The sequence below is a fragment of the Hypanus sabinus genome, chromosome 5, assembly GCF_030144855.1.
Source record: "Hypanus sabinus isolate sHypSab1 chromosome 5, sHypSab1.hap1, whole genome shotgun sequence".
NCBI classification, from domain to species: domain Eukaryota; kingdom Metazoa; phylum Chordata; class Chondrichthyes; order Myliobatiformes; family Dasyatidae; genus Hypanus; species Hypanus sabinus.
The window spans coordinates 19802877-19817900 of NC_082710.1; the positions used below are offsets into that span (position 1 = coordinate 19802877).

The following is a 15024-nucleotide window of genomic DNA, read 5'->3' on the forward strand; positions in this document are numbered from 1 at the left end:
TACAAATCCAACATCTGAGATGAAATATTGTCCTCCTGCATCCTCTCCTCATGGCCAAAAATACACACAATTCTTCAGGGTGAATTTTAATCAGAATCAGGTTTAATATCACTGTCATATGTTATGAAGTTCATTAACTTTATGGCAGCAGCACGATAAAATACATGATAAATAAATATAGAGAAAATAAAACAGAATTACAGTAAGTATTTATATGTTTATTAAATAGTTAAATTAAAATAAGTAGTACAACAAAAAGCAAATAAAAAAAAGTAGTGAGGTAGTGTTCATAAGTTCAATGTCCATTTAGAAATCGGATAGGAGCCAGTTACTGAGTGCGTGCCTTTAGGTAACAATGAGGAGAGGGCATGTCCTACATGGTGATGGTCCTAAATGATGGACGTCACCTTTCTAAGGCTCTGCTCCTTGAGATGTCTTGGTTACTATGGAGGCTAGCACCCAAATGGAGCTGACTAATTCTGCAAGTTTCCACAACTCGCTTCAAGTTTGTGCAGTAGCTCCCCACCCCCCATTGCCATATGAGACGGTGATGCAGCCATTCAGAATGCTCTCCATGGTAAATTTGCAGAAGCTTTTGAGTATTTTAACTTAGATCAGAATATTATACACTTTCATAAGTTGCTCTTGATTATAACCTACTATTAAACTGTCATCTTCTTTGAGCAAAGATGACTTGAGGTTCAGTCCCGCCCCAAATGCTCCTTCACAATTTTGAGCAGTCACGTGTTGGTTGGGGTGTGGCACTTTTCTCAAGGATGCCTTGAGAACATCTTCAAATTTTCCATCGGATGAATGAGAGCGCTCAAAACAGAGTGTGTGTGGGCATTCTGATGCCAAGCATGCAAAAGGCATTACTGGTAAATTAGATCCAACTTCACTATAATTAGAGACTCAGTGTTGGTCTGGCAGATAATGTTGACATTGTTCGGTTTATTCTGTTATGGATTTGAAGGCTTTTTTGGAGACAACATGTGCAGTACCTCTCCAATGCTTTGAGCCACCTAGTTTAGCTAGTCCTTACCTCAGATGTAAGTACATACGAACAGTGATTGCTGCTTCTGGTAAACTAAGACATGAGTAATGTGTAATCTTTATCCCCAGTGTTTGCCTTTATTGAGAAGTGTGTTCTGAGATTTGGGTATGATCCACTTCTCCAGACTGTTAACAGATTTATTCCATTAGATGATGACAGACATAGATGTGGACATGGAGACACTGAGTACTGAGTAAATGGGCTCTTCAGTCTATCTAGTGCAGGGGTTCCCAACCTTTTTTATGCCACATCGCTTTACACATTAACCAAGGGGTCCATGGATTCCAGATTCTAGACCATGCTGACCTAATTTTGGTAACCTTCTGACCCACCTACCTGCACCCAGGTCCCTCCAAACCCTTCCTATCCATGTATTTCTCCAAACACTTCTTAAATGTTACTATTACATCCACATCTACCTCTTCCACTGACAGCTTATTCCACACTTGTACTTCTGAGTGAAGCAGTTTCTCCTCAGTTTCCCCTTAAATATTTCAACTTATTACCTCCATTTCTAGTCCCACCCAACCTGAGGGGTGAAAGACTGCATGCATTCAAAACGTCTAAACCCCTCATAACGTTTTATACCTCTATCAAATTTCCCCTTATTCTCGTATGCTCCAGGGAACAAAATCCTAGCCTATTCAACCTTTCAACCTTACTCTATAAATCAGGTCCTTAAGCCCTGACAATATTCTTGTAAATTTTTCCTGCACATGTTGGTAGACATTTCTTAATTAGCCGATATTGTTGCAAGGCCTGGTTACTTGTACATTTCAGTGAATGAATAGACAACAATGAGGAGGCTGGCAGACACAGCTGCTGCCCATCAGAATTTGATGACAGGGAGAGCACACTTAGAATATTGTGTTCAGTTCTGGTCACTCGTTATAGGAAGGATGTGGAAGATTTAGAGAGGGTGCAGAGGAGATTTACAGGGTGCTGCCTGGACTATAGAGTGTGTATTATGAGGATAGGTTCAGGTAGCAAAGGGTTTTCACTTTGGAGCAAAAGAGGATGAGAGGTGACTTGATAAAGATGATAAGAGGCATAGATAAGAGTGGATAGCCAGGGACCTTTTCCCAGGGCATAAATGGCTAATACAAGGGGTTGTGATTTTAAGTTGATTGGAGGTAAGTTGATTACCCAGAGAGTGCCAGGTATATGGTAGGTTAGGGTAGCAGCGAGTACCGTTCGAGCCTCATAACTTGGTGATATAAGGGCATGCCTTTCATAGCATATGAAGTCAGTTCCAGCAGACCACATGAATGAGATCCAACAGAATGGAAGACAGTCTTGCAACACTTCATCAAGGGCAAAGGGCATGACAGGGCACAGAAGAAATCTTGCTCACCCACTGCAATCAAGGAAGACCCCAGTACATGCCAACTACATGTACCCCTGGACTTGATCTTCTGAGGTTGAGAGAATGGAACTGACTCAATGCAATGGTTTTTCCACTTTAAAAGCTCTCCTGCACAGTTATCCTATCATATAACGAACAACCAAACTTCTGATGGGAGCATGGGTACCAAGGATGGTGGTAGAGGTAGATAAATTAGGGATGCTTAAGAGACTCTTAGATTGGAACACGGATGAAAGAAAATGGAGAGATATATGGGAAGGAAGTGCTAAATTGATCTTGGAGTAGGTTAAAAGGTTGACACAGCATTGTGGGCCGAAGGGCCTGTACTGAGATGTAATATTCTATGTTCAATGTTAAATTGGTTCTGGAATGGAGGTTATACAGGATGAACTGTCCCTAATTTGTCATGTAGAGTAACCCCACTTCAGGATGATTATTGGAGGAAAGATGAAGATCTGCCCAAGAAAGATAGAGAGAAGTGATTGGCAATAGCACTGTCTTGCTTGACATAAGTTTGCACTGACATTGGGTCTATTGTTGGTTAAGGTAAGGTTTGTGTGCTGTTATGAAGCAAACTTATGCCAGTGTTACAAAACTTTTGCATTTATCTCAAAGACAGTCGATCTGAAGTGTCATCACCGGAGAAGATACAGTCCCTGATTATGAAAAACTGGCAGGGATTAAGTGGGGAAAATAAAGTCCAACAAATTCCTTCTCCTGACAAAGGGTTTAAAGTGCACTCCTGCCATATCCAGAGGCAAATACAAGACTTCATGGTCCATCCACTGTCACATATTGTTTTATATCATCATCTGAGCAAGGAACTACGAAGATGTCTGCATCTCCACTTCACCTGTGAAATGGCAGGTGTTAGCGAAATTACTACCACCTAATTATCCCTGGTCAGAAGACAAAAGTGACAATGGAAACATACAAAAAAATCTTGAAGGTGTAGGCTGTCTGATAGCACTGACTCCGATTGGGCCCTGCTGATAATTTGATGACCCCATCTGAAAGGAGCCACAGTACCCACATCTAGACTTTCTTTATCCACCATAACTAGAAAATTATACAGAGCTTCTTGATTTCTCCATCAGAAAGCACAAATAGTTCTTTTGTTTGATAAGGGTATCCAGAAGACCCAAGTGCTAGTCATCTGCTAACAGCATGAATTTATTGTAACATTGTGGTATTCCACAATTCACACTATTTACAGTTTCAAACTTTCGTATAGTTATCTCTGTCTAAATCACATGAATCCCTGTGGCTCTCAACAGTCCCAGAATTTGATAGTTGAAAGAGATAAACTGTTGGAGAAGGGTTATTCTACCAGAAGAGGGCAGAAGACCATGGAAGAAAGGGAAGGGGGAGAAGAGGGAGGTGACAGGCAGGTAAGGATTTAAGTTGAGAATCTGAGGACCCCCGTTCCTTTCCAGTCCTGTGGAAAACATTGACTGCTTACTCTTTTCCATCGTTGCTGCCTGGCCCGCTGATTCTCTCCAGTATTTTGTGTATGTTGCTTTGGATTTCTAGCATTTGAAGCTTTTCTTGTGTTTGTGATACTACTACTACTGCAAAGTCTCTTCAAGGGATGCCTGACTCTTCCTTTGGAAAGAGTTCAGTTAAACCCCCGCACTCTTCCCCCTCTGTGAACTCTGCCACCCTCCAACTCCTCGTCCACAAGCTCACCCAGATTCCCTCTCTCACTTGTCCGTAAAGAAAAAAATTTCAATCCATATATACCTCAACAGCACTGAGAAATAAGTCAGTGTGATAGAAAATTAACTTGAAATACCTTCTTTTGGTTAATCAATAGATAAAAAATTGAAAGACAGGGGTGAACTTGTTGCTTAATGAAAGAACAATGCTCTGAGTAATCTAGTCTGCTTTACACTTCAGCCAATTCAATTTTGATTTTGAAAAGAAATTCAGGTGTTATCTGTCGTACATTGCTCTTCAATGGGGTAGCTATCATCTGTTTTGGTTTGCTATTGCCCTTTACTTGTTGACGAAATGGTTTAAGAACATATTATAACTCTATTATAAAGTATGAGCAAACACACCCAGTGAAGATTCTGAGATATACCAGTTCTTTTGCTAACGTTCAAAGATCTAAATGAATATGACAATCACCAGTGAGAAATCTCAAAGGAACACGAATGATCGTGTTCTGTCATTCTATCTTTCCGAGATATGTTACCATGATCACATTGTGTTCATGACCAATCAGGATGTGCAGAGAGAAAAACCTAATTTCACTCTGATAGAGCACATGCCGCTTGTCATTTGATTCCTTATGAACCTTTAAGAAAGGCTAAAGACAGCGAATTAAATTGGTCAAAAATTAATTAAAAGAGATAGGTACCCTGAAACCTTTGTAACAGTAAGGCTAGTCCATCAGCCCTTGGCTCCATTATGTGCTATTAAGCCTCTTTCATTGGGTAGGAACGTGAAGGAGTGAATTATTAGGATTAGGCACTCTGTCTGCCATAGAAATATTTAAATAACCCCTAATTACAGACCTGCAAAACTGCTGGCCATTGCAGAAATCCACCCTTTTAGAACAGATGATAAACATGTGTGGACTATTTTGAAAAGTCATTATTAAGTGCCTGGGGTTAATTTACATTACAGTGGAAAAAAAATGTATGAAGCTGTGTAATGCTGTGATACAATGCTCTGCTTCTGAGATGATCACATATAGATTCACCAGTGGGACCTAGAGTGACTGGGAATGGAAAAGAACAAATTCCATTGCTAAACTAGACCAGCTGGCTGTAATCTTCACAATTAATCTAAGCGTGATTTAAATAATTGAGCGCACAATAGCCAGATTGGCTGCAGTTCTTTGTGGGTTCTGGGTGCTCCCTCCTCATCAATTTTCTACTAGATACCTGACAAAGTGAATGTGACAAAGGTCTCCAGAGAGGAGATGGCCAAGTTCAACTTCAAGTTTAAGTTCCTAAATAGGATAAAATGACTACCATGTTTTAGAGTATAGGGGTAAAGGTTGCGGGATTCATAACTGAGTTGTAATAGGTACTAAGATTGCTTTGAGATTGATATAATCTATGCTCCCTGCCTCAGCTTGCCGTGAGATGAAGTGCCAAATGCTACTACTAGAATTAGATTCTGATGGGGGTGAATGTGTTTCAGGAACAATGGAGGCTTTTTTTAAATTATGGAGAAGCAAAATGCTACAGATCCTAAAAATTAAAAATATGGAAGAAGAAATCTGGGAATACTCAAGCAGTCAGGCAGCACCTGTGGAAAAAAATAGGAATTCTAATATTTCAGGTCAAAGACCTTTCATTTTTGATTAAATAAAAGCTGAGCTAGAGCAGATATCTGTGGATTTTGTCACAATTCATTTTCATCAGCGTGTGCTTTGTAAAATTATCCATCAGATATCACAGTAGGTAAATATACATGAATCATGGAACTGTCACCAGTAATAACCTGTTTCTAGAACTGTGAAACATTAGTTTGCATGAGCTTTGTAAAGCACACATGAACACTGAGAAGATATTAAGACAGGGGGCCAAAAGGCTGGACCAAAAGAATTAAACTGAAGTACAAAATAAGAAATAAAAGGAAATTGACATCTAGTGAACAATTTCATAAGAAAGTGCTAGATAACCTTTGCATATGTCCATGTATCTGATGGAGCCCCATTTATAAATATAATTCCTGCACGTTTCCAATTTATATGCTTGTCCCTAGCGTCAATGAAAACTGACATTATTTTGCAGTCCCTCCACACATCTGGTGTGAATTCTAACTGTGAGAATCTGTAAATGGATACCATTGTCTGGATTATGAATTACAGCTTTAGCAGCACAGATAACATAAGGTGTATGTTCTAAGGTTCTTTTTACTGTTACTTGATACAAAACAAAACATACTTGACTGCTTCTTGCCTTGTATATCTAAACTTAGAAATTTAGCATTGAAATACAGATGCTGTGATTCCAGAATCAAAACAGAATGTACTTACTGGAAATGCTCTGCAGATGTTCCTTAACCTGCTGGATGTTTCTAGCATTTTCTATTTTATTCAAAAGATATTATTAATCAGGAGTGCTAATGCTGTAATTTAGTCAGAGGATTTAAACAGACCAAGTTTCGACAATGGAACTGGACTGGTTCTGTTTTCCACTGAAAGCTCAAAGTTCTATTTCCAACTTCTTGTTGCACAGAATTAGAATTAGGTTTATCGTCACTGTCTTCTATGAGGTAAAATTTCTTGTTAAGCACAGGAGTATGGCACAAAGGCATAACATTACTATCAATTACAAAATAAATACATTGTGCAAAAAGTGAATAATGGGTTAGTGTCCATTGCTTCATGGACTGATCAGAAATATGATGATGAAGGGCAAGAAACTGCTCCTAAATCATTGAGGGTGTGGTCTTCCAGGTTCCTGTACCTGATCCCTGACGATAGAAATGAGAGTGGACGTGTGCCAGATGATGAGGGTCCTTTAACGATGGATGTGGCCTACTTGAGGCACCGTATTTTGAAGATGTCCCTGATGGTAGTTAAGTATGTGGTGCTGGCTGAGTCTAAAACCCTCCGCAGCCTCTTTCGATTCTGTGCATTGGAGCCTCCATATCACACTGAGATGTAACCAGTCAAAATGCTCTCCACTGTACATCTGTGGAAATCTGTAGGAGGCTTCGGTGACAGACCAAATCTCCTCAGACTCCTAACAAGCAGAGCTGCTAGCATGTCTTCTTTAGGCCTCAATAAAAGAAAATCAATTTTTTATAAATTACAAACTTAGATTTAAAATTACGTGATAGAACACCATGATAATATTGTCACTGTGGATCGTACACAGGCAGAATAGATTTAATTTAATTCTCTATTCAAGATTCAAAATTGTTAAGATTTTTGCTATTATTTTATAATCGGTGTTTAATAAAGAAATAGGTCTATATGATGTTGGTTTTAAAAGGTCTCTATCTTTTTTTGGCAATACTATTAAAATAGCTGTTGAAAAAGATTCTGGAAGTTTCTGCGTTCTTTCCGCTTGATATATTAACTCCATAAAAGGAGGAATTAATAAATCTTTAAACTTTTTATAAAATTCAGGTGGAAAACCATCTTCTCCTGGAAATTCATTACTTTGAAGTGATCCCAAAGCTTCTTCAACTTCCTTCAATGTAAAAGGCATACCTAATCCCTTCTGTTCTTCTGTATTTAATTTTGGAAGAGTTATTTGTGATAAAAAATTCTTCTATCTTAACGTCATCATTCTTTGATTCTGATTTATACAACTCAGAATAAAAATTCTTAAAAGCCTCATTAATTTCTAGAGGCTTATAAGTAATTTCATTCACTTTTGTTCGAATTGCATTTATTGTTTTAGAAATCTGATCTGTTTTTAACTGCCATGCAAGAACTTTATGTGATCTTTCACCTAGTTCATAATATCTCTGTTTAGTTCTCATAATTGCTTTTTCTGTTCGATATGTCTGGAGTGTATTATATTTTAACTTCTTATTAATAAGTTGTCTTCGTTTTTCTTCTGTCATATTTCTTTGAGATTCTTTTTCTAATTTTATAATCTCTTTTTCCAATTGATCTATTTCTATCATATATTCCTTCTTAATTTTAGAAGTATAACTTATTATCTGGCCTCTCAAATATGCTTTCATTGCTTCCCACAATATAAATTTATCATCAACTGAATGTAAATTTGTATCTAAAAAGAACTGAATCTGCTTTTTCATAAAATCACAAAAATCTTGACGTTTTAGTAGAATTGAATTAAATCTCCATCTATAAATTGATTCCTCTTTATCTATCATTATCATCGTCCATTATTAAAGGAGAGTGATCAGACAATATTCTTGCTTTATATTCCACATTTTTCACTCTATCTTGAGTATTTGTTGATAATAGGAAAAAATCTATCCTTGAGTATGTTTTATGTCTATTTGAATAAAATGAATAAACCCTTTCTTTTGGATTGATTCTTCTCCATATATCAATCAAATTTAAATCTTTCATCAATGATAGAGTTAATTTTGCTACTTTTGATTTTGTAATAGCCTTTGTTGATCTATCTAAAACTGGATCTAAACAAAAATTAAAATCTCCACCTATTAATATTTTATCATGTGCATTAGCCAAATTCAAAAAGACCTCCTGTATAAATTTTACATCATTTTCATTTGGTGCATAAATATTCATAAGAGTCCATAGTTCTGAAAAAATTTGACAATGTATAATTAAATATCTTCCTGCTGAATCAATTAATACATTTTGTATTTTAATTGGTAAATTTGTATTAACCAAAATTGCAACTCCTCTTGCCTTTGAGTTAAATGAAGCTGCAATAACATTTCCAACCCAGTCTCTTTTTAATTTCTGATGTTCTATATCCGTTAAATGAGTTTCTTGTAAGAAAGCTATATCTATTTTCATTTTTTTAATATATGTTAAAATTCTTCTTTTTATTGGTCCTTTAAGCCCATTAACATTAAAACTTAAAAAATTCAATAAATTAGTCATTATTTTTATTTATGTTACTCCAATCTATAATAATACCTAATCTTTCAACTTTCATTGTATCCTGGGAAATCTTTTTAGAAGTCTCCATGTTGCTATGTGTGTCCCCACCAATCATCCAGGCAAAAGAATAGAAGAAAAATAGAAAATAAAGAAAAAAATACCCCCCTACTAATGTTGTGAAAGAAAAAAAAAACACAACATTACCCCCCTCTATTATACGGGTCATGGCAATTGCCATGATTACACACGTGAATCCCGTAGTAACCGATTCAAAGCTCCCCAGCCCCCCCCGCAACTTAAAAAGTATATACATATAAAAAAACATACTATTCTCAATTAATATTTCTAAAATTTTACTTTTCTCCCTTATATCATCCTTAAATGTCCATCAGTTCCATTTGCTTTCTGTCTTCGTCTTTAACCATTACATTTAGAAATCTCTACGTTTAATTAGCGAAGAGATGGAAGTTTTTGTGCGAACACCTCCGCATCTTGATAATCAGAAAAAAATCTTTTTCCCTCCTCCAAAAAAATTACCAATGTTGCTGGGTGACGCATTAAAAACTAATAACCTTTTTCCCATAAAACATTTTTAGCTGGATTAAATTCTTTCTCTCTCTTCAAAAGGTTATAACTTATATCAGGATAAAAAAGAACTGGTTTCTCTGCTATCATCAACGGACCTTTTCTTCTTTTAGCACCCTGGGCAGCCGCCCTCAAAATCTTTTCTTTATCCTGGTATCTTAAACATCTTATCAAAATTGATCGCGGATTTTGATCATCTTGAGATCTTGGTCTTAAGGCTCTGTGCACCCTTTCAATCTCAATTAAAGTTTCTTCTCCCATTTCCAATTTTTCAGGAATCCATTTTTGAAAAAAATTTATTGGGTCTTCTCCTTCGGTACCTTCTTTAAGTCCAACAATTTTAATATTGTTGCGTCTACTAAAATTTTCAAGCTTATCAATTTTTCCCACGAGTTGTTTTCTTTCTGATGTCCAGGCATCATTATCATCTTCCATCTTCTTCATTCTTCCATCCATTTCTTCCATTTTGACGTCCAAATCTGTAATTTTCTTTTCTTTTCTTTTCCATTTTTTCCTGTTTCTTTGTCATTTTATCAAACATAGCCTCCATATTTGTTATTTTTTCTTTAATTACTTTTTGGTTACTTTTAATTACTTTTAATGCATTTAATTTTTCTAATTTATGCATTATTTGCCTCAAAATCTTTTTTGTTTTTTCAGAGGAACTTTCATCTTCTCCATCTTCGTCTGATTTTCCCAGAGAGTCCGGCTCTCTCTCAGACTCACTTTCACTGTCGGTTTCAGTCGCTGCTGGGATTTGTAGTTCTAGTTGCTCTCTTTTGCGCATGCTCGTTCCTTTACGCTTGCGCAGTTCTCGTTGATCGTTCCCTTTAGAAATGGCCGATGCTGCCGCGGTCTCCTTTTCTGTTTCACCGGTGGTGTGTTGTACCTGAGTCCGTGGTTCTTCAGTAGAAGTAGGCCTTGATTCTGTTCCAACTTGAGCGGTCTTCGCGGTAGTAATTTTCTTCGTCCTCTGTTTATGAGGCATAGCTTAAAACAATCCAGAGTAATTTATAAGTAACAAAAAAGTATTAGTTAACTTTTCTTCACTTAAACATTAATTTATTAACTTTTTTACGGGAGGGCTAGGTTCCAGCGTCTCGATCCTACGTCATCACGTGACTAGATAAATCTTATCTAATAGATTATCTAAATGCTTACCAAAATTAGTGCATATGGATGAAACAGGATTTATCAAAAATAGACAATCGGCAGATAATGTAACTTGGTTATTTAGTATAATCCATTTAGCACAAAAGAGGGAGGAAATGAGTGTGGCAGTTGCTTTAGATGCAGAAAAAGCATTTGATAGATTGGAATGGGATTTTTTATTTAAGGTACTGGAAAAATATGGAATAGGAACATCATTTATAAAATGGATTAAAACCTTAAATACTAATCCCAAAGCTAAAGTAGTGACAAATGGTCAAATTTCAACATCATTTCAGTTAACAAGATCAACTAGGCAAGGTTGCCCATTATCACCTGCTTTATTTGTGTTGGCAATAGAACCACTAGCTGAATTAATTAGAATGGACCCAGATATTAAGGGTTTCAGAGTTAATCAGGAAGAATACAAGATTAACTTATTTGCTGATGATGTTCTACTTTATTTAACAGATCTATTACATTCACTACGCAAATTATCTTATAGATTAGAAGAATATGGGAAAATATCGGGTTATAAAATAAATTAGGATAAAAGTGAAATTTTACCTCTTACTAAAGGAGATTATAATCAATGTCGATTAATAACTCAATTTAGATGGCCAGCAAATGGTATAAAATATTTAGGTATAAGAGTTGATAATGATATAAAAAACTTATATAAATTAAATTATTTACCACTTTTGAAAAAAATTCAGGAAGATCTTGAAAAATGGATGGCATTACCAATTACATTAGTAGGTAGAGTAAATACTATAAAATGAATATATTCCCTAGACTACAATATTTATTTCAATCATTACCAATACAATTACCCCAGAAGTTTTTTCAAGAGTTAAACAAATATGTGAGGAAATTCCTCTGGAAAGGTAAGATGTCAAGAATATCGTTGGAAAAATTGACATGGAAATTTGATCTAGGAGGATTACAACTTCCAAATTTTAAGAATTATTATAAAGCAAATCAACTTAGATTTATTGCATCTTTTTTTGAGAAAGATTAGAATAGAATTAGATAAAATAGGAGAAAACGTACCAGAAGATTTTATATACAAATGGGAATCTAAATGGATATGGGAAAAGAAAGAATCTCCTATATTAAAACATTTGATTGACTTATGGAATAAGATAAATGTTGATGATGAGACAAAAAAATCTTTATTAGCAAAGAGATCTTTAATTCAAAATATACTTATTCCTTTCTCAATGGACAATCAACTTTTATATAATTGGATTCAAAAAGGGATTAGTTATATAGGGAATTGTTTTGAAGGAGGTATATTAATGTCATTTGATCAATTAAAGAATAAATATAAAATATCAAATAACACTTTATTTTGTTACTTTCAATTAAGGGCTTATTTAAGAGAAAAATTAGGTCAAACAATGTTATTGCCGAAATCTAATGAAATAGAAATTTTAATTCAAAAAGGAAATATTAAAAAATTTATATCTTGTATGTATAATTTGATTCAAAGACAGGCAATTAAACAAGGAGTCCATAAGTCAAGACAAAAATGGGAAAGTGATTTGAATATTAAAATTGAAGAAACAAATTGGTTAAGACTATGTCTTGATAGTATGACAAATACAACAAATGTTCGGTTAAGATTAGTGCAGTATAATTTTCTACATCAATTATATATTACACCACAAAAAATAAAAAAATTAAATCCAAATTTATCGGATCAGTGTTTCCGATGTAACCAGGAAACTGGTACTTTTTTACATTCGACATGGTCTTGCTCTAAAATTCAACCTTTTTGGACAAATTTAAGACTTTTACTGGAACAAATTACAGGTACACAATTTCCTCATAATCCAATATTACTTTTACTAGGTGATATTGAAGGGATAAAACCAAAACTCAAACTAAATAAATATCAGAAAGAATTTATAAAAATTGCACTGGCAGTAGCCAAAAAAGCTATTGCAGTTACTTGGAAATCGGATACATATTTAAGTATAGACTTTTGGAAGAAAGAAATCTATGGCTGTATTCCATTAGAAAAAATTACTTATAATTTAAGAGATAAATATGAAACATTTCTGAAAATTTGGAGCCCTTATTTACAAAAGACATGATTAAATATATAGATGCTCTGAAGATGAAACAATTGGTTATTAGGGGAAAGAAATAAATATACATATTAAAGTTATTACGAATTCCATGGAGCATGTGGAGATCTTCCAACAACCAGGCATTCTTTCTTTCTTTCTTTTTCTTTCTTTCTCTTTTTTTTCTATAGGGCAGTTAGGGGGGAGGGGGTAAGGGTTATATACATTTTTTTTTCATACTTTGCTTTGTAACTATTTAAAAATGCAATAAAAAAAGTTTTCAAAAAAAAAGATTCAAAATTGTTTAATGTCATGTCCAGAACACAAGTGTAAAGCAGAGAAAAAATATTTTTACTCCAGATCCAGTGCAGCACAAAAAAAAACAGATAAAGAACACATAATAAAAAATGCAAGAAATATAAACAGATAAGATAGCTTGTATATAAAGACTGATCATGTCCAGTTTTGTGGACCAAAAAGCCTGTACCTGTCCTATACTATTCTATGTTCTATGGTCAAAAAAAGCTTCTGGAGAATTTGTCATAAGAATAAGTAAGGAAATAGGATCTTAATTTACATTTGTGTTTTCTTTCTAACTCTGGGCCACACATTATGGAAGACCATACCCAATACACACATAAGGATTTTGCAGATTACGTATTCTGAAACAAATACATTCCTTGTCTAAAAGTCAGTGACATCTATGGTACCTGGCTCCATGAATTACAACAGAACTGCAACAGATGTTCAGGCAACTAAGTTGGTAACGCTTTAACATTTAAGGTCAGTTTGATAAATGGGCCATAAATCTGATCCCTCTACCGCTCTACATAGTAGAGGCTATGAACAGCGTTCACACTACCCTCCTGTGTCAGTAGGAATGGAGAAATAAAATGGAATAGATCCAAATCCTTGTCCGTTCCTCCTGATTACTCATTTTAATTCTGCTGTTTTGGATCATACCCCTGGTGCACTCTATGAGACGCTGATGGGAGCTTAATTCTCTCCTGAGCATTTTTAATCTCCACACTACAGCTGATCAAAGATGTCAGGGAGTCAGAGAGGTTCATTTAGGCAAGAGGGGGATTAAAGATTCCTGCTAGCAGACCTTATTTATAATTGCTCTTCTTTAATTTGCATCCCTGTTTGCTCTCTCCTCCTCCTCCCCTCCTGCAGCTCTTCCTTTTGGCAGAGCAAAAACATCATGATGATGCTCATGATGCAAAGGCTTTGCCAGAAGCTGAAGAGTATATCAACTACAGGTATCTAGATCTGAGCTAATTAGTGAAAAGCCAGCAGCTGAAATATTTGAGTCAGTAGTACACACTTGTGGCATTGGTATGAAAGTCAGTGTCAGGCTTGGCATGGCCAGCAGCAATGTTTCATCTCAGATGTGCGCATGTGCATGCACACACGTCTTTCGTTGCTAATGCACAAAAGAATTTAAGCTGCGCACTAAAGGTCGTCACTCTCTACCTCGTTGGCATGTTAAATATATTCCACAACTAAACACAATCACACTTTCTCTTCTGATTTCTGATGCAGATGGTGTTGACAACGTAGAGTTTGTGATGATTTGTCTGCAGATTTTAGAACTCTGCTTACTTCTACTGGTTTTATTGAAGATATTATTGATTCACCATGTTGAATTCCAAACAAGTAAAAGGGTGTGAAGCATATTTAAAGAGGAATGACTTAATGAAAGAGTAGAAACTGCTACACAGGAAGCTCATGGTGTCAGGAACATGCAGGTACAAGAAGTATTTATGTACAGTACAGAAACTGGAGTTACCTGTGAGCATTGTCATGATGCAAAATTTGTTGAAGAATTTGCAAGTGAAAAGAAGTGAAGTGAGGTTTGGGAACTTGACTCTTTAAAGCATCATTCAGTAAGCAAATCATATATGGACAGTGTATAAAAGTTCCGGTGAGAAAATCCTTCATTACCCGCTATAGGCCTGCGACATATGCTTTGTGCGAGTGCAGATGAATGAGAGCAAAAGTGATCAAACCCAGAGGAGATCAAAGTTCTTATTGACAGTGCTTTGCTAGCTGTTAAAATGAATACCTCTATATATAAAATTCAGAGCGCACATGATATTGTCACTGGGCAAAAAAAATTGCACAGCACAAGATTTTTGCACACACAGGTCATTGCAAATTAAAGTGAACATTGAGCCAGCAGTAATAATAATACCTTCAGTCAATGCTACTCTGCATCTTGGCCACAATGTTACCAAGCAACAAGGGATAATCTTACATACAGCCCATG

The 15024-nt window shown here is 35.7% G+C and overlaps 1 long non-coding RNA gene across 1 annotated transcript; it reads right to left on the minus strand.

Annotated features, from left to right (window-relative positions):
- Window positions 1–6276: 6276 nt before the first annotated feature.
- Window positions 6277–10646, minus strand: LOC132393971 (uncharacterized). The gene is made up of 2 exons (XR_009512123.1): window positions 10607–10646; window positions 6277–10518 (listed from the first exon to the last, which is right to left on the minus strand). It is a non-coding gene; the product is annotated as an uncharacterized LOC132393971 (long non-coding RNA).
- Window positions 10647–15024: the final 4378 nt, after the last annotated feature.